Source organism: Bos grunniens, chromosome 2 (genome assembly GCF_055505025.1).
Source record: "Bos grunniens cultivar Pamir isolate PY7600 chromosome 2, Bosgru_T2T1.0, whole genome shotgun sequence".
In the NCBI taxonomy this organism is placed as follows: Eukaryota; Metazoa; Chordata; class Mammalia; order Artiodactyla; family Bovidae; genus Bos; species Bos grunniens.
The window spans coordinates 51,658,753-51,685,025 of NC_141166.1; the positions used below are offsets into that span (position 1 = coordinate 51,658,753).

The 26,273-nt window shown below is 39.8% G+C and overlaps 1 protein-coding gene across 4 annotated transcripts in view; it reads left to right on the forward strand.

Moving 5' to 3' along the window:
* The window catches only part of HECW2 (HECT, C2 and WW domain containing E3 ubiquitin protein ligase 2), a 433,106-nt gene that overhangs the window by 24,887 nt on the left and 381,946 nt on the right, over positions 1-26,273 (forward strand). The gene's annotated exons all lie outside the window — the stretch shown is intronic.

Consider the following 26,273-nt stretch of genomic DNA (forward strand, 5'->3'; position numbering starts at 1 on the left):
TGGCAACCCACTCCAGTGTTCTTGCCTGGAGAATCCCAGGGATGGGGGAGCCTGGTGGGCTGCCGTCTATGGGGTTGCACAGAGTCGGACACGACTGAAGTGACTTAGCAGCAGCAGCAGCATCCCTTAAGGTGCTGTCATCATCTGTATAGTTGAAGCTGCCTCAGTTCCACATTTGTGTTCCAGCCTGAGAGAAGGCCGAGAAGCACATGACATGGAAAGTGTGTGTATCACCTCCACTCATGAGGGAACTTAGTTCACCAGTGAGAACCACTGGTGAGAGCTTGCTCCATGACTGCGCCAAACTGAACGGGGGCTGGATGGCTATGTGCCCAGCTGCACTTCTGCTACAGGGTTTTGGGCAGTGCCTGGCAATCTGCCACGGTTACTTAACTTCTCTGAATCTTAGTTTTCACATCTCTAAAATGGTGACAGTAATTGTATCTACCTCAGAGGGTTGTCTTAGGGTTAGGTAAGGTGTAATACATATAAATTATTTATTCAGTTTCTAGTACATAAAATATACTTGGTAAACGTTAATTATGAAGGTATTTTTAAAATAAGAGTAAGTGTTGTTTTCCTGTTTTTCAGTGGTTTTGGTGGTGGTTTAGTCGCTGAGTTGTGTCCGACTCTTGCAATCCCATGAACTGTAGTCTGCCAGGCTCCTCTGTCCTTGGGATTCTCTAGGCAAGAATACTGGAGTGGGTTACCATTTCCTTGTCCAGGGGATCTTCCTGACCCAGGAGTCGAACCCGGGTCTCCTGCATTGCAGGCAGATGATTTACCAACTGAGCTATGAGGGAAGCCAAAACTCTTCAGCAATGATTATTTTACTTCAGGAAAATACACTATTTTATCTGAAACGATAAAAGATACTTAGCTAAATAGATGAAGACCACAGGTATAATAGAAATATAACATCTAGAGTTTTGTTTTAGCTTATTTTTTAAAGTATTATTATTTTTTAAAAATTTATGTATTTCGTTGCATCAGGATCTTTGCTGTAGCATGAGGGATCTTTTGTCCCTGGGCATGGGTTTCTCTGCAGTTGTGGCGTGTAGGCTTGGTTGCCCCTCAGCATGTGGGGTCTTAGTTCCCCGACCAGGGATAGAACCTGCACCCCCTGCATTGGCAAGCAGATTCTTAACCACTGGACCACCAGGGAAGTCCCCTAAAAAGTATTATTTATGGAACAGTATTTCATGCTATTTCTTAGAATAGCTTTAATGTAGATGACACATAAGTAGGTTTTGAGGTAAGTAGTCCATTAGAGTCCACTTAATTTCGCTTGCACAAATTTTAGTTAGATTTTTCTTTTAAAATGGGTCATCGCTAGAAGCAATTCATTTATTTGGCAGGATATTCTTAGCATATGGATTTACTGCAAAAGTGAGAATTCTAAAATGCTTCTTTAATTTTAAAACTTGTTTTCCTGATATTTGCTGGGGGAAATAAACTATAAGCTGCTTAAATTTTATTTAAAGAAAACAAAATTTATTTATTATTGATATTTTGAAATATATATAAAAGTAGTTTTTAAACAGCATGATTTTGAAAGTAGGGAATGTAATTCAGCATATCACAGTATAATATAGTATTGTGACTGTTGGAATGTACTATGTATCATTTCCCTTTGCTAGCTTGAAAGACATGTTTAAATCTATAACAGATTATCTTTAATTGTTCACAGCCAGTTGATACTATTTTTGAATAAAGTTAACTTTATTTTGAATTTTGGTTTCCTTATTATTAATTTTACCCTGTCAGTTGTTAAAGATCATTCATTAACATATTTGAAGCTGTTCTTAGCAGAAAGCAGTTTTTGGTCAGAAAATAAAGATTAAAAAGTGAGGAGTCAGTTTTTGAGGGATTTTCATTAGTTTTGTGAAATCAAATGTTAGTTTGGTTACAGTAACGCCTGTTTCCATTGGAAGTGAGTTTTAAAGTTGAGAAAGTTGACCTTTAATTCTCTTTGCTCATTTAATCTTCTACTTTCTTTGATGATAAGGACATAAGAAATTAAAAAAGTGAAGAACCTTTTTTTTTTTTTTTGATTCAGCATCTCTAAAATGTGTTCATTTGTTCCATAAGAATTCTTGCTTCGTTTGCTGTTTCTTGGGGCTGAGTGCCAAAAGAGAATGTGTATGCCATCTGCTTTGTCATCATCAATGTAGATTAAATTCCCCCAATTTAGGTTGTGTTCCCAGTGATTTAACAGGAAGCTTTTGGTGCTTTTTATTCTTGGTCTTTGGATTCACTGGCTTATTTTGTGGGTGAGTTGAAGATGATCTTTACATGCACGAAGATGCATGAGGTTACGCAGCTATCCGTCTTGTAGACACTTAGGTTGGACTTTGTTGTTAACTGGGTGGGAAGCACTGGGCTAAAGACAGCTTTGAATTTTACTGCAGGATTTCTCAACTTTCTCTGATGAAACAGTTGAAATCTTGCTTCGAAAAAAATTGAAAACAGAAATTAGCACATAGCTCAATGTATTCGCTACTGGATGACTCTGTTCATTAAAGTTTTGATGCTTTATTTTATTTTTAAATATACCTTTTATTATGACCTATATACCTTTGGAATATTGAATGCATAGGTCAGAAATAACTGTAATTATTATGAGCATCCAAGGAGAAGTTTATACTGGAAATTTCTATAGTAAGGGACATGAAGAGGTTAAGGAACATAAGCTTTTATGGAGAAAATAAGACTGAGGGGGAATAAAAATAATTAATAATGTTTAAATGAAAAAATTTTTTTCTTTTTCCCTCAACCTTTAACTTTTCAAAAATTACTAACTATAAAAAATTGAAATAAAAAGCAAGACACTCATATACTCTTTATCATCAGTTGTTAACATCCTATCACATTCTATTCTCTGTGTATATGTATGTGTATGTGTGTTAATTGCTTAGTTGTGTCTGATTCTTTGCTACTCCATGGACTGTAGCCCATGAGGCTCCTTTGTCCGTGGAATTCTCCAGGCTAGAATACTGACTGGATGGGTTGCCATTCCCTCCTTGAGGGGATCTTCCCCACTCAGGGATCAAACCAGAGTCTTCTGCATTGCAGGCATCTGAGCCACCAGGGAAGCCCATACTCTCTCTACTTTTGTGTATATTTTTCTGAACTTTTCAAAGATAAGTTGTAGATACCATGACACATCACTCTAAATACTTCCTTGTTTCCTAAGAATAAAGACATTCTCTTACCACCTCTAATATTATCATCACTGTTTTACCTAAGAGAATTAACCATAAACCAATAATATTATCTTACATATATTTTATGTTGAAATTATCCACAACTTTTAAAATATTCAGGATGCAATAACGTTTCATATATTACATTTGATTTTTATGTCCCTTCCTTTTGTTTTGTTTTATGATTTGTTTTGAAGAGTTTAGACCAGTTGTAGAATATTCCACGTTCTCGATTTGTCTGCTTATTTCCCAGTTTTTAGATTCAGGTTAAGCATTTTTGGCAAGAAGACAGCTGAGGTGATACCATTTTGCCAGGAGGCACATGAGGTCTGATCATCCTCCTGCTGGCTATTGTGAAATGAAGTCACTTGGTTAAGTGGTGTCCACCATAGCTGTTCATACGTAAGTGCATTTATGGTTAGTTATATGGGCTTGCTTTTCTCCCTTTCTCCTCTCCCAGAAGCAGGCCCAGGCTGTGGGGCGAGAGAGGGCTGAGCTGGGCAGTGGGTACCAGTCTTTCCAGAGGCCAGAGCAGGGCCCAAGGGGAGTGGGGCAGGATGCAGGGCTGATGGTGATTCCGAAATAGCTTGCCTCGCCAATTAATGTGTGCAGAGCTGCCACTATCAAAATGTGAAGGCATTTTATGCTAGGTATTTGTTTGCTTTTAAAATAAGAACTAGAAGGAAATCAGGGCTTCCCTGGTGGCTCAGACAATAGAGAATCCGCCAGCAATTCGAGAGACCTGGGTTCGATTCCTGGGTTGGGAAGATTCCCTGGAGGAGGGCATGGCAATCCATTCCAGTATTCTTGCCTGGAGAATCCCCATGGACAGAGAAGCCTGGCAGGCTACAGTCCATGGGGTCGCAAAGAATCGAACACAACTGAGTAGCTAAGCACATATTTTATATAAAGTACATTTATGATTAGTATGTAATTTGTGAGATCATTCTTGAGATCATGTGAATATCCTATTTCTTTTTTTTAACCTTTTATTTTATATTGGAGTATAGATAATTAACAATGTTGTGCAAATATCGTGTTTCTAAAAATTTTCTCCCAACTGCTTGTAACAATAGGTCATTCTTGCCTGAATCAATTACACTGGAGAGTGCAAAGGGATTATTTTCTAATTCTGTTGTTCTCATTCATCTAGTAGCTGACATTCTTCAAGAAGAACTTCTCTCACAACCCTCCCCCCATTTATATGTATTTATGGATTTTTAGAAGTAAATGTGTTATGATTGATTATGCTTGTAGATGCACCAGTTGTCCTAAATCTGGTGCCCCTTCAAACTGGCTTATATGTTCTTTACACATGACTCCTGTATTATTTGAGCACTTCTCTGCTTCGGGGAATAAATATTTTAAGTGAGTAAAATAAAGTTAATACTGTTTATTTTATAATAAAGTAAATAAAAATATCCTGGACATTTAAAATAATTTCCTCTATTGTAAGTTCTCCGATGGAAAGTTCTGCTTCCCTGTAGTTTAGTGATATGTGCATTACTTTGATTTACTGATGATTGTAAAGCATATCAAGAAACAAGTTTTTGGTGTATTTGGCAAAGCTGGTCCCTTTCTAATTTATGATTCTGAATGAAAACTTCTGAGTGCTACCGCCTGGGACCTTCTGTGGTCCCATAGATGCAAAATAATGTGGATACTTAAAGGGGACAGCCCTCCTCACATGTGTATCTGCTCTTTCACCCCCAACCGCGTATACTTTGGAAATATACTGTTGCCCGTTTTCCATTATCTTCATTTCAGTTATGTCTGACTCTTTGTGACTCCATGAACTGTAGCATGCCAGGCTTCCTTGGCATCCCTAACTCTGGGAACTTGCTAAAACTCATGTCCATTGAGTTGGTGATGCCATCCAACCATCTCATCCTCTGTCATCCCCTTCTCCTCCTGTCTTCAGTCTTTCCCAGCATTAGGGTCTTTTCCATTGAGTCAGTTCTTAGCATCAGGTGGCCAAAGTATTGGAGTTTCAGCTTCAGCATCAGTCCTTCCAATAAATGTTCAGGATGGATTTCCTTTAGGATTGACTGGTTGGATCTCCTTGCAGTCCAAGGGACTCTCAAGAGTCTTCTCCATCACCATAGTTCAAAAGCATCAATTCTTCGGCGCTCAGCTTTCTTTATAGTCCAACTCTCACATCCATACATGACCACTGGAAAAACCATAGCCTTGACTAGATGGACCTTTGTTGGAAAAGTCTAGGTTGGTCATAGCTTTTCTTCCAAGGAGTAAGCATCTTTTAATTTCATGGCTGCAGCCACCACCTGCAGTGATTTTAGAGCACAAGAAAATAAAGTCTGTCACTGTTTTCATTGTTTCCCCATCTATTTGCCATGAACTAATGGGAGCAGATGCCATGATCTTCGATTTTTGAATATTGAATTTAAGCCAGCTTTTTTTTTTAAGTTTTTTTAAAAATTTTATTTAATTTTTAAACTTTGCATAATTGTATTAGTTTTGCACAGTCTCCTCTTTCACCCTCATCAAGAAGCTCCTTAGTTCCTCTTTGCTTTCTGCCTTTAGGGTGGTGTCATCTGTGTATCTAAGGTTATTGATATTTCTCCTGGCAATCTTGATTCCAGTTTGTGCTTCATCCAGTCCAGCACTTCGCATGATGTACTCTGCATATAAGTTAAATAAGCAGGGTGACAATATACAGTGTTGACATACTCCTTTCCAATTTGGAATGAGTCCATTGTTCCATGTCCAGTTCTAACTGTTGCTTCTTGACCTGATAATGCATCCGTTATCTTATCCAAATTTTAATTGGAAAAACCTCTACTGCTCCTGTGCCATCCACTTTACCTCCTTTTTCTATTTCCAACCTCTCTTTATGCATGACCACTGAATTTGGCATTGAAAACAGTTGAAATAAATAATTAACTCATACAGAGAAAATGTCATTAAATTTTAAGTACTAGGACTATATCAATGATGGTTGCTTCAAAGTATAGTGAAATTGAATCCTTATGTAAAGTTCTGATGTAAGTGACTTTACTTCTATATACTTTTAAAGTATGTAGACTTTAAAGTACTTGTTGGAGAAGACTCTTAAGAGTGCCATGGACTGCAAGGAGATCAAACCAGTCAATCCTAAAGGAAATAAACCCTGAATAGTCCTTAGAAGAACTGTTGCTGTAGCTGAAGCTCCAATACTTTGGCCACCTGATGTGAAGAGCTAACTTATTGGAAAAGTCCCTGATGCTGGGAAAAATTGAAAGCAAAAGAGAAGGCGGTGGCAAAGGATGAGATGGTTAGATAGCATCACCAACTCAATGAACATGAATTTGAGCAAACTCCAGCAGATAGTGGAGGACAGAGGAGCCTGGCATGCTGCAGTCCACAGGGTCTCAAAGAATCAGACACAATTTAGTGACTAAACAACAGCAACAATAAATACTTTCTGTAAAGCTCAGTTCTCCAGGGCAGGGTTGGGGAGCAGAGGCATGTGGGATCTCATTGAAGAAACAGTCGCTGAGACCTGTGCTCTGACAGGGTGGGCCCTGCACCTCAGCACCATCTGGATGCTTGGTAGAACTGCAGACCCATAGATTTTGTTATGGTCTTGTTTACTCAGGATCTGCATTCTGACACTATCTCAAGTGGTTCTTATACAAATTAGGTTTGGGAAGCACTGGGAATCATTTTTGTGAGACTTTCCTCTGCACCTTAACTGGTTGAGTGATCAAGACTCATATTGTGAAGTATGTCTGGAGATACTCAATAGCATATTTAGGAAAGTTATCTTAGAGTGAAAGCATTTTGGATATTTATTGTAAACTCTTGCATCGGTACAGTTTTTAGATAGTAACCTTTCCACACTGTTCTTTCTGGGAAGACTGAAAGAGATGTTTCCCAAAGACCAAAAAAATTATTTTTAAAAAGTGATTTTTTTAAAAGGTGATTTTCTTTGTCATGGGCTAGGATGCTCAAATACTTCCCTCCCTTTCTCTGCTGTATATATATATTTTGTAGTGTATTACTAGGTGCTTACGTTTTTGAAGTCATGCTTCAAAGTGAAGGGAAAGCTCCATGAAGAAAGTCTTTAGGATGCCTCGGTTGTATGCATTCTAACTTTGCCATGCTCTCTAAGAAGAGTGGGATGTCCTGTTGGTTCCATGACACTGGAGGGTTGGGGCCGAGGGGCCCACTTACTGCATATCCCCACGGGAAGTAATCAGCTGAATACTGCTGCTAAGCTAAGTCGCTTCAGTCATGTCCGACTCTGTGTGATCCCATAGATGGCAGCCCACCAGGCTCCTCCATCCCTGGGATTCTCCAGACAAGAACACTGGAGTGGGTTGCCATTTCCTTCTCCAATGCAGGAAAGTGAAAAGTGAAAGTGAAGTCGCTCAGTTGTGTCCGACTCTTAGCGACCCTATGGACTACAGCCTACCAGGCTCCTCCATCCTTGGGATTTTCCAGGCAAGAGTACTGGAGTGGGGTGCCATTGCCTTCTCCGAGCTGGATACTAGATGTGGATAACTCTCCATAGACCACCATTAGCATTAGTAATGTTGATGACAACTTGATATAAGTATTTTTATATAATTTTCTTAGATGTCCAGATCTTTCACTGTATCTGGGGTGATGGTGAAGGAGTTGACCCTCTTCTACTCGTACGAGACTCCCTCCCATCCCTAGATACTTCTGAGGGATGGATGAGTCAGATGTGACTCTGATAAGCTAATAAATGTGCTGTTGAAACGGATATCTTAAGCCAGTGGCAGACTGCAGGTACATCTTACTGGCCCCTCAGGTGGACGGTCCACTGGGAACTGCTAGATGGAGGGCGGCAGTATGGTGCAATGATAAGGGCATTGGATTTGGGATTAGGTGGATGTAGGTTTGAATCTCAGTTTATTAGTTTTATGAACTAGAACCAGTTATTTAGTCTCTGATTTTTGAGTTCCATAATTATAAAAGTAGGGTTGACTCATACTCCCCAAGGTTGTTGTGAGGCCCTTATGAGATAAATATATCATGAGCCTAATACCATGTCCTGTGCCCATTGAATGGTAATTACGCATTACAGTATACATTTGGTATAGTAAATAGATGTTTCATGCCAGTCTCAGCTAAACCGTATAGCTTATGGTAGTTTTGTCCATCAAATATGTTTCCAAGTGATTCTGGAAATATATTTGAGCATTCGTCATCTTTTGTTGTTACCACCATTGCAGATGTTGGCTTTCCGAGGCACAGTGTTTTCAGCCTGGCAGGTTCGTTAACTGGATCATAGCTAGCAGGGATTACATGTCCAGAGAGCTGAGAATCTTCCATTTTACATGCAGGATATGCCAGCATGTAGTCAGAGTCGGGAAGAAAAGAGAATGTGTATAAAGCAGTTTCATTGACTTGGGATGAAAAGAGCTTTGGTGAATTAGCCATGTTTGAATGGTTGCAGTATGTGGAGTTCTTTTTCATGAAGAACACTGTGAAATGTGACGCTTGATTGCAGAAAGTGTGCTCATGTAACCCCCGGAAAGGAAAGATTTCTTTACAGTTTGGAAAGGATGTAAGGTTCAATATAAAGCTCTGTAACTGAATTCAGAACTCTGCTTACATTAGGAAGCTAGAAAAAGTGGCACAAAATTCCTGATTCTTCTATGTTTGCACTGTGACTGACTGTATAGCCTCTTCCTTCTCTCCTCTCTCTCTCTCCCTGAGTCTGAGCCCATGCCCCAAGTTTGATGATTTTAATATTGATGTACTGTCTTGATTGTTTTTGAGTGGTTGCTGTTTGGAAAATGTTACTTTTCTTAATCAGATTTAAGCTGTTGTTTCATTTAAATTACTTTTATTTTTCTGTAAAATGGGGATAAGAATAGTAGCTGTTTTCACACCATTACTATCTTCCCCATAGGATAAGTGTTAGTCACTTAGTCATGTCCTACTCTTTGTGACCCCCATGAACTTGTCCAACTCTTTGTGACCCCATGGAATGTAGCCCATCAGGCTCCTTTGTCCACAGGATTCTCCGGGCAAGAATACTGGAGTGGATTGCCATTTCCTTCTCCAGGGGATCTTCCCAACCCAGGGATTGAACCCAGATCTCTCGCATTGCGGGCAGATTCTTTACCATTTGAGCTTCCCCAGGAAGCCCTCCTCATAGGATAACTGAGGTAATATATAAAATGCTTAGAATAGTACTTGGCACACAGTAAGCAATCTTATAATAATGTTGCTGCTGTTGCTGCTAAGTCACTTCAGTCGTGTCCAACTCTGTGTGACCCCACAGACGGCAGCCCACCAGGCTCCCCTGTCCCTGGGATTCTCCAGGCAAGAACACTGGAGTGGGTTGCCATTTCCTTCTCCAATGCATGAAAGTGAAAAGTGAAAGTGAAGTTGCTCAGTCGTGTCCAACTCTTTGTGACCCCATGGACTGCATGCAGCCTACCAGGCTTCTCCGTCCATGGGATTTTCTAGGCAAGAGTACTGGAGTGGGGTGCCATCGCCTTCTCCGTATAATATTAGTTATTATTAATCTTTATTAGTAGTTTCTCTCTGATTACAGAATGGAAATGTTCATTGTGGAAAATGTAAAATAAAACAATGAAAGTCACCATAAATTTTCCACTTAATGAAAACTGATATTGACATTTTAGTATATCTTCCCAGTCTTAATTTTCCCCTATATACATGTTTTACATGGGAAACCAAAATTACATTGGCTTGAAACCTGGCTTTTTAAAAAATTATTGTATTGAAGTATAGTTGATTTATAATGTTGTGTTAATTTTTACTGCAGAGCAAAGTGATTCAGTTATACATATTTACGTATATGTATATACGGCTTCCCAGGTGGTGCTAGTGGTAAAGAACCCGCCTGCCAGTGCAGGAGATGTAAGAGACATGGGTTCAATCCCTGGGTCGGGAAGATACCCTGAAGGAGGGTATGGCAACCCACTCCAATATTCTTGCCTGGAGAATCCCATGGACAGAGGGGCCTTGTGGGCTGCAGTCCATAGGATTGCAAGGAGTTGGACATTACTGAAGTGACTTAGCATGCATGCATATGTATATATATACACACACATATTTTTTGTATTCTTTTCCATTATGGTTTATCAAAAGATACTGAATATAAATCCAGGACCTTGTTTGAAACCCACTTTTTTCCTTATTATATTATTAATATTTTCTCATGTCATTGAATATTCTTCTATTACAGGATTTTATTGGCATTGTTTGGTCCTAAAATTTGTTTCTTCTACTGTTTTCAGTTTTTCATTTATTAAGACAAATATTTTAGTGCATTTTTTTAGCTACAGTAAAATTGAGAGGAAAGCACAGAGGTTCCTCTTATAGCCCCTGCTCTCACATGTGCTTAGTCTTGTCCATTATCAACATCACTGTTGGTGTTGTATATTCAGTGCGCTTGGGCAAATGTATAATGACGTACATCCATCATTATAATATCACTGCCCTAAAAATCCTCTGTGTTCCACTTGTTCATCTGCCCCCGTCCCACAACCATTAATCTGTTTGTCTCCATAATTGTGCCTTTCGAGAATGTCACATAGACTTTCATTTTATATATATATATATTTATATATATATATATATTTATATATCTATATATATATATAGTTGCACTGGGTCTTAGTTGTGGCCTGCAAACTCTTAGTTGTAGTATGTGGGATCTAGTTTCCTGACCGGGGTTTGAACCCAGGCCCCCTGCATTGGGGGCATGGAGTCTTAGCCACTGGACCACCGAGGAAGTCCCCCTCCATGACTTTTCATGGCTTACTCAATGTTATGTGTCACCCTGGATGGGAGGGTTGTTTGGGGGAGAATGGGTACATGAATATGTATGGGTGAGTCCCTTCCCTGTTCACCTGAAGCTACCACAACATTATTAGTTAGCTATGCTGCTGCTGCTGCTGCTAAGTCGCTTCAGTCGTGTCCGGCTCTGTGCGACCCCATAGACGGCAGCCCACCAGGATCCCCCGTCCCTGGGATTCTCACCCCAATACAAAATAAAAAGTTTAAAGTTTGAAGGAAAAAAAGAAACCAACAAACTGTTTCTAAAGTGACTGTACCATTTTCCATTTCAGCCAGTAGTGAATGAGAGTTTTTGTTGCCCCACATCATCAAAGCATTCAGTATTGTTAGTGTTCTGGATTTTGGCCATTTTAATAGATGTGTAGTGGTATCTCATTATTGTAGTCTTTCATTATTTATAAATAATTCTCTAGTGAATTTTTTTTCCTTGGACTAAGTCCTTGAAAGAGGAATTGCTGCATCAAAGGCTATATTCATTTTTGTATTTATTGCAAAGCTGACCTCCAGGGAAGTTCCACAAATTTATATTCCCACTTAGAATATATGAAACCTGATTTTCATTTCTTCTAACAATGAAAATTAAATTAAAAAATTGTCAATTTGGTAGATAAAAATCATTTTTGTGTAAAATTCTAAAGGATTTTCTATTGATACTAAACTTTTTTATGTTTAGAAACTATTATTCTGATACTGCTTGTCTATGTCTTTTGCACATTTTTTGGGGGGGTTATTGATTTGTAAATAGCTTTTTGTTTTTTAAGGCTATCAACTTCTAGTCAGTGATATTGCCAGTATTTCCCCCAGTTTTTAATTTGACTTTTAAGTTTGTTCAAAATGTTTTTGATGGAGATTTTCATTTTTTTTGTTAGTCAAATTGATCATTTTTTTTCCTTTATGGTTTCTGCCTCTGAGTTATGCTCAGGATGTCTGCTTCCACGCCAAGATTATTTATATGATCATCAATGTTTTGGTTCAATTCTTTATTCACATTACTTTCATAGATCTTTACTGAGTGTCTTACATGGTGGTTATAAGTCAATTGTGTGAAAAAAATCCTTACCCTTGTGGAGTTTCAGTCTGGTAGATAGTAGACCTTAATTTATGAAGGAGAGGTAAGTGGTAATATAGAAATGTCTGGTGAAGGTAACTGACCGGCTTGGCAAGGTCCGGGATGGCTTTTCTCAGGAAGTGACCTTGAACTAAACTCTGAAGTAAGATTAGAGTTAAATCACAATAAGGAGGTGATGGAGGAGGGCATTTTGGGCCCTGGCTGAGGCCATTGTTGCTGAAGCACAGAGATCAAGAGGAAGTGTGATTGTGTCAAGTTTATGGTTGGAGAGGAATTTTGAAGCCAGATCGTGTATAGACTTCCAAGTCTTTTTGTGGATTTGGGTGTTTTATTGGAAGAGCAGTGGAAAGCTACTAATGCAATTTAAACAGAATGTTTAAAGTAAATGACATGATTTTTTTTAAAAATTAACTTTTGAGTCCTTTTGTAGTTTATAGGCGTACCTTAAAGATACTGTGTGTTAGCTTCCAGAACTCCAGAATAAATCAAATCCTGCTATAAAGCAAGTCGCATGAATTTTCAAAATTTCTCAGTGCATATAAAAGTAATGTTTACACTGTAGCTTAGTCTATTCAGTGTGTAGTAGTATTATGTCTAAAATAATAATGCGCATACCTTAATTAAAAATACTTTATTGCTAAAAATGCTAACCATCATCTGAGCCTTCAGCAAATTGTAATCTTTTTGTTAGAGGGTCTTACTTTGATGTCGATGGCTGCTCACTGATCAGGGTTGGAGTGTCTGTGGCAATTTCTTTTTTTTTCCCCCCTCTTAATTTTTGGTTGCACTGAGACTCTGTTGTTGCTCATGGGCTTTCTCTAGTTGCAGAGAGCAGGAGCTCTAGTTGTGGTTCATGGGCTTTTTGTTGTGGTGGCTCCTTTTGTTATGACGTGTGGGCTGTGAGACTTGTGGGCTTCAGGAGTTGGAGCACGAGAGCATAGCAGTTGCGGCTTGAGGGCTCCAGGTACAGGCCCAGGAGTTGTGGTGCACAAGCTTAGTTGCCCTGCAGTATACGGATCTTCCTGAACCACGGACTGAACCATTGTCCCCTACATTGCAAGGCAGATTCTTAACCACTGGACTACCAAGTGCTCAGCCATTCAGTCATGCATGACTTTTTGCGGCCCCATGGACTGTAACCTGCCTGGAATGGGAAATCCATTCCAGGGGTTTTGAATTTACTTCGCCTTGATCTGTCAGAGGAAGAGCACTATCTGTGGCAGCTACAGCCTTATGAAATGTATTTCTTAAGTAATAAGACTTGAAAGTCAGAATTACTCCTTGTCCATTGGCTGCAGAATGGATGTTGTGTTTGTTTAGTCGCTAAGTCATGTCCAACTCTTTTGTGACCTCATGGACTGTAGCCTGGCAGGCTCCTCTGTCCATGGGATTTCCCAGGCAAGAATACTGGAATGGGTTGCCATTTCCTTCTCTAGGGGATCTTCCTGACCCAGGGATCGAACCCAAATCTCCTGTGTCTCCTGCATTGGTAGGTGGTTTCTTTACCACTAAGCCACCTGGGAAGCCCTGGAATGTTGCATTAGCAGGCATGAAAACATTTAATTTCACTGCACATCTCCATCAGAGCTCTTGGGGGACCAGGTTCATTGTTAATAAGCAGTAATATTTTGTAAAGAATCTTTCTTTTTCTTTTTTTTTTTTTGAGTAGTAAGTCTCAACAATGGGCTTAAAATATTCAGTAAACCATGTTGTGAACAGATGTGCTGTCATCTAGACTTTCTTGTTTCATTTCTAGAGCACTGGCAGGGTAGTCTTGGCCTAACTCCTAAGGGCCCTAGGATTTTCAGAATGGTAAATAAGCGTTGGCTTCAACTTCAGCTGCATTAGCCCTTAATAGAAGAGTCAGCCTGTTTATTGAAGCTTTGAAGCCAGAAATTGACTTCTCCTCTTTAGCTATGAATATTCTAGATGGTATCTTCTTCTGGTGTAAGGCTGTTTTGTCTATACTGAAAATCTGTTGCATATTGTAGCCACTTTTGTTCATTATCTAAGCTAGATCTTCTGGATAACTTGCTGCAGGTTCTACATCATCACGTGCTGCTTTACCTTGCACTCTTATATTATAGACATGGCGTTTCCCCTTAAATTTCATGAACCAGCCTCTGCTAACTTCAACTCTTTTTCTGCAGCTTCCTCACCTCTCTCATTCTTCATAGAATTGAAGAGAGTTAGGGCTTTGTTCTGAATTAGGCTTTGGATTAAGGGAGTGTTGTGGCTGGTTTGGTTTTCTATCCAGACCACTAAAACTTTATATCAGCAGTAAGACTGCTTTGCTTTTTTATCACTTGTGTGTTCAGTGGAGTAGCACTTGTAATCTCCTTTAAGAACTTTGCCTTTGCGTTCACAACTTGCCTAGCTGTTTGGCACAAGAGGCCTAGCTTTTGGCCTATCTCAGCTTTTGACACATCTTCCTCACTAAGTTTTATCATTACTAGTTTCTGATTTAAAATAAGAGACACGTGACTCTTATTTTCACTTGGACACTTAGGGACCATTGAAACTTTGTTAAGTGGTCTAATTTCATATTGTTCTGTCTCAGAAAAGGGGTTTGCCCAGGGAGAGGGAGTGAGACAGAGGAATGGCCCATCAGTGGAGCAGTCAGAACACACACATATTTATCGATTAAGTTCATCATGTCTTTTATGGGCATAGTTCATGGTTCCCCAAAACAATTACAATAGTAGCATCAAATATCACTGATCACAGATCAGCATAATAAATACAGTAATAACAGAAAACTTTGAAAAATTGTTAGAACTATTAAAATGTGACACAGACACAAAGTGAGCAAATGTTGTTGAAAAAATGGTGCCAATAGACTTGCTCAGTGCAGGGCTGCCACAAATCTTCAATTTGTAAAAAATGAAATATCTGCTAAGTGCAATAAAGCAAGAAGTGCCTGTATTTTTATGGAGTCTATGAATTTTCTTTCCAAGTAGTTAATCATAGTCTCTGTGCCTATTATTATTATTATTGTTATTATTTTATTATCCCATTCTTCTTTTTCCCATTGATCTGAAGTATACTCTATCCTCTAATCAGATTTTATGTATAACTTGTGCCTTTTATGCTGTGAGATGTTTTGATAGAACCATATTGATTTTTCTCCCTTATTTAGTCTTATATGAGGGGAAGTCAGTTCATTCTTGATGTAAGCCTTATTTATCTTTATTCTTGGTATCCTTATTCTGGGTTTACCTTTAAGGTTTTATGATCTCCTTTTGGGCTTTAAGTAGAGGGTTGAATGCTATGTGCTGTGTTGCCATGGTCTCTATTATTTATGGATCTGTTGTTCAAATCAGGAATTTTCTGATTCATTGTCCTTGTTATCTTTTTATATGGGTGAGAATTTATTCTTGGATGATCTGAAAACATTGCAAGTAATTTCCAAGCCAGAAGTTTTGTACACCACAGAGACTACTTGCTTATTGTTCTACTGAACTTCTACAATGATTGTCTTCCTTTTTATGGATCAAAGTTCCTCTCCACCTCGCTGCATTCTGGGAAGTGTAGTTTGTGAGCATTAAAGTGAAATTGGTATAAAAAAAGAAGGATTGGTGTAAGAGAGTACCTTCCAGCTCCTTAGAAAGCAGTTTGAAGGAGAAGTTTGTTCCCTTCACGTGCAAAGCCCAGACTGGAGTTGCAGGGGGCACATACATTTGGAGATGAAATTCTGATTATTCCCTCCTTCTTCAGTTTAGATTTCAAATCAAATGGGGGTTAGTTAGGAGATGTTTCTCCAGCTTTACAAAAAGTAATTAACTTTTGACTGAGCTAGGTCTTCATTGCTGCACTCAGGCTTTCTCTAGTTGTCTAGTTGGGGCAAGCAGGGGCTACTCTCTAGTTGCGGGGTGCAGGCTTCTTACTCAAGTGGCTTCTCTTATTGTGGAACATTGGCTCTGGGGTGTGGGGACTTCAGTTGTTGTGGGACATGTGCTCAGTAGTTGTGGCTCCCGGGCTCAAGAGCTCAGTTTCAATAGTTGTGGTGCACAGGCTGAGCTGTCCCAAGGCATGTGGAATCTTCCTGGATCAGGGTCAACCCATGTCCTCTGCATTAGCAGGCAGAGTCTTATCCACTGTCCCACCAGGAAAGTCCTCTGCTGTTGTTTTGATAAGCCATTGAGACATTTGTGGAGCTTCCAGGACCATAAAAATGTCATTGAGAAGACAGTGAGACCAGGAGAGTAGATCAAGAGTTGCTTAATTTCTGCCATGGTAATTAAGTCTTAAAAAATCCTCCCACCTCCCTCTGAGATGTCTGTGAGGTACCCTTCCTAAGTGAACCACTCCATGGCTTCTGTCCACTTGGGGCTGGGTCATTTGAGTGAGATGTTGCGGTTACTACTGAAGAGATTTTACTGGAAATTACAACTGTCATGTAAATGTGTTCTGAAATCTGTGTGGGTTGGATATTGTTCGGGGCTCAAGTTAAAGGTGCATGCATATGTGCTCAGTGGTGTCCGACTCTTTGTGACCCCGTGGACTGTAGCCTGCCAGGTTCCTCTGTCCCTGGAATTTTCCAGGCAAGAATACTGGAGTGGGTTGCCATTTCCTACTCCAGGGCATCTTCCCGACCCAGGGATTGAACTCACGTCTCTTGCATATGCTGCGTTGATAGGTGGATTCTTTACCACTGTGCCACATAGGAAGCCATGTTAAGGGTACCTTTGTTTAAAAACTCATGTGTATACAGGGCATCAATTTGGTTCTCTTTGGTCCAGTGAGTCATCAGCCTGTAGACTTCTCCAAACTGTTGTTTTGCAAGTCAGAGTTAAATGCAGATGTCTTCTAGACCAACAATTTGGAACAATTTTCTGCCACTTTTTCTTGGTCACTGTTTTACTCTTCTGAAGAGCCTGTTGGCAGTTGTGTTGTGCCTTGGAGTATAATATTGTTGCAGGGTGTAATGCAAACATTTATTACCATTTGTGATGCTCTATTTACTTGTTTTTTATCTAGCTCCTCCTTTGTCTTTAAGCAGTGGACATATCTGTTTTGTTCTCCATTGTGTGCCCAGAGCCTAGTGTAGTATCAGACATGAGACTGATGCTTCCTTCATATTTGCTGAATGAATGAAGAACTTGAATGAGTTTCAATACCTTCATTTATGGGGGAGTTATAAACTTGTTTTTGACTCTTGTTGGTAACCCACAACTTCAATTAACTGCATCTCAAAACTCTTTTAGGTATAGTAGAATTACTGTATGTAATCCATACTGTTGAGCAGAATTTGAACAAAATGGTGTTCCTGAAGAAGAACCATTATTTGTGTGTGAAATACATTTTCTAATGACTTACAAAAACAATTGTTAGCTTCTAGCTTACCTAAATTTGATTCCTAGAAAGCAGCTATGTTGTTGTCATTCACTCTCTAAGTCTTGTCTGACTCTGTGACCCCATGGTCTGCAGCACACCAGGCTTCCCTGTCCTTCACTATCTCCTAGCGTTTGCTCCAACTCATGACCCTTGAGTCGGTGATGCCATCCAATTATCTCATCCTCTGTCACCCCCTTCTCCTCCTGCCCTCACTCTTTCGTAACACAGGGTCTTTTCCAGTGAGATGACTCTTCACATCAGGTGGTCGTATTACTGGAGCTTTGGCTTCAGCATCAGTCTTTCCAATGAATATTCAGGACTGATTTCCTTTAGGATTGACTGGTTTGATCTCCTTGCAATCCAAGGGACTCTCAAGAGTCTTCTCCAGCACCAGTGTTCAAAAGCATCGATTTAAAGAAACTATTGCCTCAGTTGGTAAAGAAACTGCCTGCAATGTGGGAGACACAGGTTTGATTCCTGGGTCAGGAAGATCCTCTGGAAAAGGGCATGGTGACCCAGACCGGTATTCTTGCCTGGAGAACTCTGGTACTGAGTAGCCTGGTGGGCTATATATATAGTCCATGGGGTCGCAAAGAATTGGACACAGCTTAGAGACTTCACTTCATAAAAAACATAAAAGCCCATGAGAAGGAATGGGATTTTCATCCCTTTGGCCCTACCACATTTAGCCTTCCTGGGACTTGGAGCATAACCATCTCCAGTCTGGGACCTTGACCAAGCTAGGTTAATAGGATGTTTTGGTAAGGTGGGATGGAGATTTGGAGGAGTTTTAGGTCTGACATTATGTTGAGAGAGTCCCAGAGACTTCAATCTCAGCTGAATCTGGAAATTCCTTTTCTCTGATTCTCTGAAATGAAAAGATCATCCCCGTCACTACCATTCTGGCCTCCACTCTGCTGTTCCTGAAGGAGAGTGGAATGGAATGGAATGGTGGAGACTCTGGGCTGGCAGCAGAGAAGGGTGAGAGGGAGTCTGGGGCTCTGACCGAGGAGTGAAGACACTTCAGAAACCACAGGGAAGCAGAATAGAGGAAGGACTTCCCTGTGCCTCTGAAAATGGTCATGTCTGGAAATGGTGATTTAGGGAATAATAAAATAACTCTTTTACCATCCTTTGAACTCTGTGCTTCATTTTTTAGTAATAAAAATTCTCTGCTAATAGGCTGTATTTCTGTTTTCTCTGAAGCTGTGGGTTTTCTCTGACGTTTCTCTGTCTGAGTGAGACAATAGAGGCTATCTGGAAATTTTGAGGAGCATGAAGAAAATAAGAAAGAAATAGCTATCATGGAAGTAGATCAGAGAGCTGCCTAGGGAGCACATAGGAGGATTTCCAGGCAGCTGAGGGCCTGATGGCTACTTTGGGGAATACAAATGTGTCTGGCACAAACCCGGTTGGTCAGCATCACATTCTCCAAGAAGCCTTCTTTGACCATAAATCTCCAAGTCTGATTTATGGCTTAAATATCTCTTCCTGGTACTCTTCCATCAGTCTGGCCGTATTTTATAATTTCTATCATTTTTGGCTGAAATATTAGTTTCTTGTATCTCTTTCCTTAAGGATAGGTCATGCCTTGTTCTGTCTTTGCCTATAGGACCTTTTTTGGCAACAACCATTTATTATTTTTTAATATTTATTTATTTTTGGCTATGCTGGGTCTTCGTTGCTGCGCCTGACATTTCTCAGTTATGGCGAGCGGGGGCTACTCTTCACTGTGGTGCCCGGGTTTCTCATGGTGGTGGCTTCTCTCTAGGTCACGGGCCTTGGTAGTTGCAGGACGTGGGCTCAGTACTTGTGGTGTATGGCCTTAGTTGCCACCCTGCATGTGGGATCTTCCCGAACCAGGGATCTAACCGGTGTCCCCTGCATTGCAAGACAGATTCTTAACCACTGGACCACCGGAAGCCCACCTATAGGGCTTTTATCTATGCCCATCTCATGAGGCTTTGGGTAATATTTGAATTAACTCAGATAAGTAAGAGAAGGGTTAGAAGTGGTTCAGAATGGTGTATGGTTATGAAAGCTGGAGAGCAATGTCAAATGGAAAAAATAATACACTTTAATAATGAGCTTGATGTCCATTGTTCAAGGGAAATAACTCATGGATGGTGGGAGTTCCCTGCAAGCTGTTGAGCACTGTTCCTGAGGGATTTGGGGAAGGAGGTAGTTTTATAGAGAGTTAGAGGACGCAGCAGGGAAGCAAGGAATGATTGGCTGGAAGGTTGAGTATTTCCTTATAAGGCTGGCAGATTCAATTTTCTAAGGTAAGGGAAGCTAGTTAAAGCTAAGTTGGAGAATTGTGATTGATGTATGTTAGGGTTTCTTGGCAGATGTTTTCCATAAGTGCAGGCTGACTTAAGTTTAGATTTGTGATGTGGGCAGGACCTCTGAGTTGATCTCCATTTTGTGGGTCCCAATATATGAATTAACTTAACAGTGAAGAATGTCAAGAAAGAGTGATAGTCAACAGTCAAAAAATTCTATGAAAAAGAAATTCAAGAATGAGAATTATTGCTTATACATTGAGGGAAGTCACCAATGACCATGGAGAAGAGAGTTTCAGGCAAGATTTGGATCCTGAAGTCAGATTGCAGAAGTTTATGAAAGGAATACATGAATGCTAAGTTGCTTCAGTCGTGTCTGACTCTTTGTGACCCTATGAACTGTAGCTCACCAGGCTCCTCTGTCCATGGAATTCTCCAGGCGAGAATACTGGAGTGGGTTGCCATGCCCTTCTCTAGGGGATCTTCCCAACCCAGGGATCAAACCCGCTTCTGTCTCCTACATTGGCAGGCAGGTTCTTTACCACTAGCACTATCTGGGAAGCCCAAGGAATGTTTCCTCAGAATTTAGTGTAATTTTCAATTCATATTGATTCTCTTACAAAGCAGGAAATAATTATTATATATCTAAGTGTAAGAGGAATTCATAATCGTGTTTACCATTTAAACAAAATTACTGGATACTCTAGTATAGTACTGCAGAAATGTAAATCTTTATAAAGTGTGGGGAAAATTTACACACGTATAAAAAAGCATATTGAATTCAAGCATTTGTATATTCTGATTCATCATCTGAAATACTTTTAGCAATAAACAGAAGCCGACTTTTGTTAGGTGGCATCCACAAATACTAGCGTGACATGATTTAAAATAGTTGTGTTTTCTGTAGTCTGTTGCTTTTTAACAATAGCTTGAACATTTTTGATCTTTTAAGATCTTATATAAATGTTTGTAAAAAATAGCATCTAATTATAAAAATCGTAAAAAAAAAAAAAGCATCTAACTTCCTGTCCCTGTCCTTGGCTCTACGAGTTATTGTATTTCTTCCTAATAAAATGAAGCAGGTGTGTCTCTTGGTTGTTTTCATCATGAGACTTATTTTTTTGGTCTCTGTGGTATTGCATTTCTTTGACTCTTGGTTAACTTACTCAGTGAATAGAGTAAGTTAAGTGTTTATCTTACCTTACCCAGAAGATAGAATTGGTCTGCTGTGATGGAGATGAGAACATTTGGATTTTATTGGATTTCTTGGTTGCACTTGCAGACAATGGACTTTTCACTGGGCAGAAAGCCAAATACTTAGATTTTATCCTAATTGGAAATTTTGATGTTAAGCACTGTCTTGCTTATGTGCAAGCAAAAAGGCATGACAGATTTAAAATCTTTATTGATTTTACTAGAAATTGTTTTTAGTCATTAATTTTCTTGGTTGTAAATAAAGTTTCTTTAGCATCTTGTTATAATTGACTGTATTTGGTCTTAAGGTGTAAAAGATTACCAAGGCCGAAGGTAAGAACTGGGTGTTCTTGATCAAGCATACACCTTCATGAAAAAGATTGTTTAAATATTAGATGGCTAATAAATTATGGTACATTTTTTTTTTTTTTTGTAAAGCTGAATTTTTTTTTAAATTTTATTTTTAAACTTTACAATATTGTATTAGTTTTGCCAAATATCGAAATGAATCCGCCACAGGTATACCCACGTTCCCCATCCTGAACCCTCTTCCCTCCTCCCTCCCCTCCCCTCCCTCTGGGTCGTCCCAGTGCACCAGCCCCAAGCATCCAGTACTGTGCATCGAACCTGTACTGGCGACTCGTTTCATACATGATATTATACATGTTTCAATGCTATTCTCCCAAATCTCCCCACCCTCTCCCTCTCCCACAGAGTCCATAAGACTGATCTATACATCGGTGTCTCTTCTTCTTACAATGGAATTCTGTTTTGCAGTTAAAAGTCATGCTGTGAAGAAAAACTTACTGTCACAAAATGGTCTCTACAATATATTTATAAAGCAAGAAAGATAGTAACAAAATAGTAGTATAAATTATACATGATCTCATTTTTATGCCTATTTACCTGTGTATTTATGAATAGAAAAGAACAGTCTGGAAGGATATATGCAAGAACAATAGTGATTATCTCTGATTGCTAGAAATAAGGGTGGCTTGCCAGCTAATAACATTTATAGACACTAAAAATTAGTAATACATTTGAAAGGAAAAACTATTTTATTATTTAAAGAACTTAGAGTGAAAACTTCATGTCTGTAGTATTTTTAACTTCCTTTTTTATTTAGCTCATTTCTACTGCATAGAGATACATCTAGAGTGACAGAAAACAACTTGCCAATTGTGATTCAGTTTAGAGAGGAGTTACATCACTATTCAGAGAAAGTAATGGCAACCCACTCCAGTACTCTTGCCTGGAGAATCCCATGGACGGAGGAGCCGGGTAGGCTGCAGTCCATGGGGTCGCTAGGAGTCAGACACGACTGAACGACTTCACTTTCACTTTTCACTTTCATGCATTGGAGAAGGAAATGGCAACCCACTCCAGTGTTCTTGCCTGGAGAATCCCAGGGACAGGGGAGCCTGGTGGGCTGCCGTCTATGGGGTTGCACAGAGTCGGACATGACTGACGCGACTTAGCAGTAGCAGTAGCAGTACATCGCTGTTAGAACTGGAATTTAAGTGGGATCAAACAATACAACTGAAGATCAGGACCAGGAAATGAAGTCCGGATGGAGACTGCTAAGCAAGAGTTTGGATCTTAGCGGTCTGTCTACCTCTGCATGGCCAGGGTGCTAACCCAGAGGTGAGTAAATCAGACTAGGGTCAGAGTCCAGCCTGAGATTACGAATGAGATACAGTTCAGATAGGTAAGCAGGGAGGCAAGGTGAGAGTACTGCACATCTCAAATAGAACTAACAAACACATCTTTCACTATTGAAAACCCAAGCATTAGGCAAGCCTCAGAGGTCAGTGTAGCCCAGCAGGTTACATTGGCATCATTCCTTTAAGGTTCTTCGCTCACTGGGGAAGCCTGTCGACTAGACCCTGACAAATGACTGTCCCTTCAAACTGCTGAATCATGCCTTCTCTTGCCTTTCCTTGGCAGCTAATGTACCTTGTGAGAAATAGCCCATGGGTCAGTTCAAACTACAGTATTATAATATCGCCTGAAACAAAGCAGGTCATTTGGTAAATATGTTTTGCTTATCATTTCTTATTCAGTCTTACTGGGAAAGTGTCTGTAGAAGCAGCACTTAAGAAAATTGCTTGTGTTATAATCTGCCTGCATAGATAGAACCTTTAACCAGTGTTTTTTTTTTCATTAAGGAAAAAACTATAAAAGTAAGTTTTAGTCAGAGTAGTTTCTATCTACAGGTATGACTTTGATGTAGACATTGAAAGATGTAGAGATGTTTAAAATGTGTGAAAATGGTAAAAATCAGAAAGTAGAGTTTTAATGTGCAAAATTGAGTTTAGGTTAATGAAGTATTCTCTGAAACCATTGAAACGTACAATATGAGGATAAATATTACAAATATGTTAAGGGATAGAAGAAATAATATTGTTTATGTTCAGTCCCTAAGTTGAGTCTGACTCTGTGATGTCATTTATGCCAGGCTTCCCTGTCCTTCACTATGTCCTGGAGTTTGCTCAAATTCATGTCTATTGAGTCAGTGATGCTATCCAGCCACCTCACTGCAACCCCCTTCTCCTTCTGCCCTCAGTCTTTCCCATTATCAGGATCTATTCCAATGAGTCGGCTCTTTGCATCAGGTAGCCAAAGTATTGGAGTATCAGCTTTAGCATCAATCCTTTGAATGAATATTCAGGGTTGATTTCCTTTAGGATTGATTAGTTTGATCTCCTTGAAATCTAAAGGACTCTCAAGAGTCTTCCCCAGCACCACAGTTCAAAAGCATCAGTTTTTCAGCACTCAGTCTTCTTTATGATGCAGCTCTCACATCTGTACATGACTACTGGAAAAATCATAGCTTTGACTGTATGCACCTTTGTTTGCAAAGTGATATCTCTGTTTTTAATATCCTGTTTAGGTTTGTTGTGCTGTAGTCCGTGGGGTCAAAAATAGTCGGATACGAGTGGGCAACTGAACAACAGCAACAACTAGGTTTGTCATTGCTTTTCTTCCAAGGAGCTGCTGCTGCTGCTGCTAAGTCGCTTCAGTCATGTCCGACTCTGTGCGACCCCACAGACGGAAGCCCACCAGGCTCCTCCGTCCATGGGATTTTCCAGGCAAGAGTACTGGAGTGGGTTGCCATTGCCTTCTTGGTTCCAAGAAGCAAGCATCTTTTAATTTCAGGGCCACAGTAATTTTGGAGCCCAAGAAAATAAAAGCTGTTCCTGCTTTCATTTTTTCCCTTCTATTTGCCCTGAAGTGATAGAACCGGATGCCATGATCTTCTTCTTTGAATGTGGAGTTTTAAGCCAGCTTTTTTACTCTCTTCTTTCATCCTCATCAAAGACTCTTTAATTCTTCCTCGTTTTCTGCCATTAGAGTGGTATCATCTGCATATCTGAGGTTCTTAATATTTCTCCCAGCAATCATGATTCCAGCTTGTGCTTCATCCAGCCTGGCATTTTGCATGATGTACTCTGCAAAATGTACTCTGTACTTAACTTATAGAAGTTAAATAAGCAGGATGACAATATACAGCCTTGTCATACTGCTTTCCCAATTTTGAACCAGTCAATTGTTCCATGTCCTGTTCTAAATGTTGTTTCTTGACTCACATACAGGTTTCTCTGGAGACAGGTAAGATGGTCTGGTACTCCTATCTCTAAGAATTTTCCAGTTTGTTGTGATTCACACAGTCAAAAGCTTTAGTGTAGTCAATGAAGCAGTTCAGTTCAGTTCAGTTGCTCAGTCATGTCTTTGCAACTCTTTGCAACCCCATGAACCGCAGCAAGCCAGGCCTCCCTGTCCATCACCAACTCCCTGAGTCCAACCAAACCCATCTCCATTGAGTCGGTGATGCCATCCAACCATCTCATCTGTCGTCCCCTTCTCCTCCTGCCCTCAATCTTTCCCAGCATCAGGGTCTTTTCAAATGAGTCAGCTCTTCACATCGGGTGGCCAAAGTATTGGAATTTCAGCTTCAACATCAGTCCTTCAATGAACACCCAGGACTGATCTCCTTTAGGATGGACTGGTTGGATCTCCTTGCAGTCCAAGGGACTCTCAAGAGTCTTCTCCAACACCACAGTTTGAAAGCATCAAGTCTTCAGCGCTCAGTTTTCTTTATAGTCCAACTCTCACATCCATACATGACTACTGGAAAAACCATAGCTTTGACTAGACGGACCTTTGTTGGCAAAGTAATGTCTCTGCTTTTGAATATGCTATCTAGGTTGGTCATAACTTTCCTTCCAAGGAGTAAGCATCTTTTAATTTCATGGCTGCAGTCACCATCTGCAGTGATTTTGGAGCCCAGAAAAATAGTCAGCCACTGTTTCCACTGTTTCCCCATCTATTTCCCATGAAGTGATGGGACTGGATGCCATGAAGCGGAAGTAGATGTTTTTCTGGGATTCTCTTGCTTTCTCTATGATCCAGTGAATGTCAGCAATTTGATCTCTAGTGCCTGTGCTTTTTCTAAACCCAGATTGCACATCTAGAAGTTCTTGGTTCATGTACTGCTGAAGCTTACTTAGCTTTAAGGATTTTGAACATAACCTTATTAGCATGTGAAATGAGTACAATTTTATGGGTACTTTGAACATTTGTTGGGATTGCCCCTCTTTGGCACTGGGATGAAAACTGACCTTTTCCAGTCCTGTGGCCACTGTTGAGTTTTCCAAATTTGCTGACATTTGGAATGTAGCACTTTAACAGCATCGTCTTTTAGATTTTAAATAGCTCAGCTGGAATTACTGTTACATGCGGTTCAAAAACAGGTAAAACCAAACTATATTGTTTGGGGATGTATTCAGAAGTATAAAAACAATAAAGAAAAAAAGAACATATTTTTCCTAAAACTAATGCTAATGACACTTGGAAGAAGGAAAGATTTGTGATCAGTAAGAGGTTCCTGGCTACTGACATTGATGTTTTTGAATCAAATGGCAATTACACAGGTGCTTGTTTTATAATTATTTGTTATGCTGCATATTTATAGCTTATGCATTTTCTGTATCTGTTATATTTTCCAATAGAAAAACTTTAAAAAGCATGTAATGACTACTGTAGTAAGTATGATCTCAGATTTAAAGGGCTTTTATGTTTGTGTTATGGGTTGAATCAATCATGTCCCTACCCTTAAATGCATATATTGAAGTCCTAACCCCCAGTTGTGCTGTCCTTAGTCACTTAGTCCGACTCTTTGCTACCTCATGAACTGTAGCCCACCAGGCATCTCTGTCCATGGGGATTCTCTAGGCAAGAACACTGGAGTGGCTTGTCATGCCCTCCTCCAGGCAATCTTCCCAACCCAGGTCTCCTGCACTGTAGGTAATTTCTTAATCCCCAGTACCTGGGAATGTAAACTTATTTGCAAATAGGGTCTTCACAGAAGTAAAC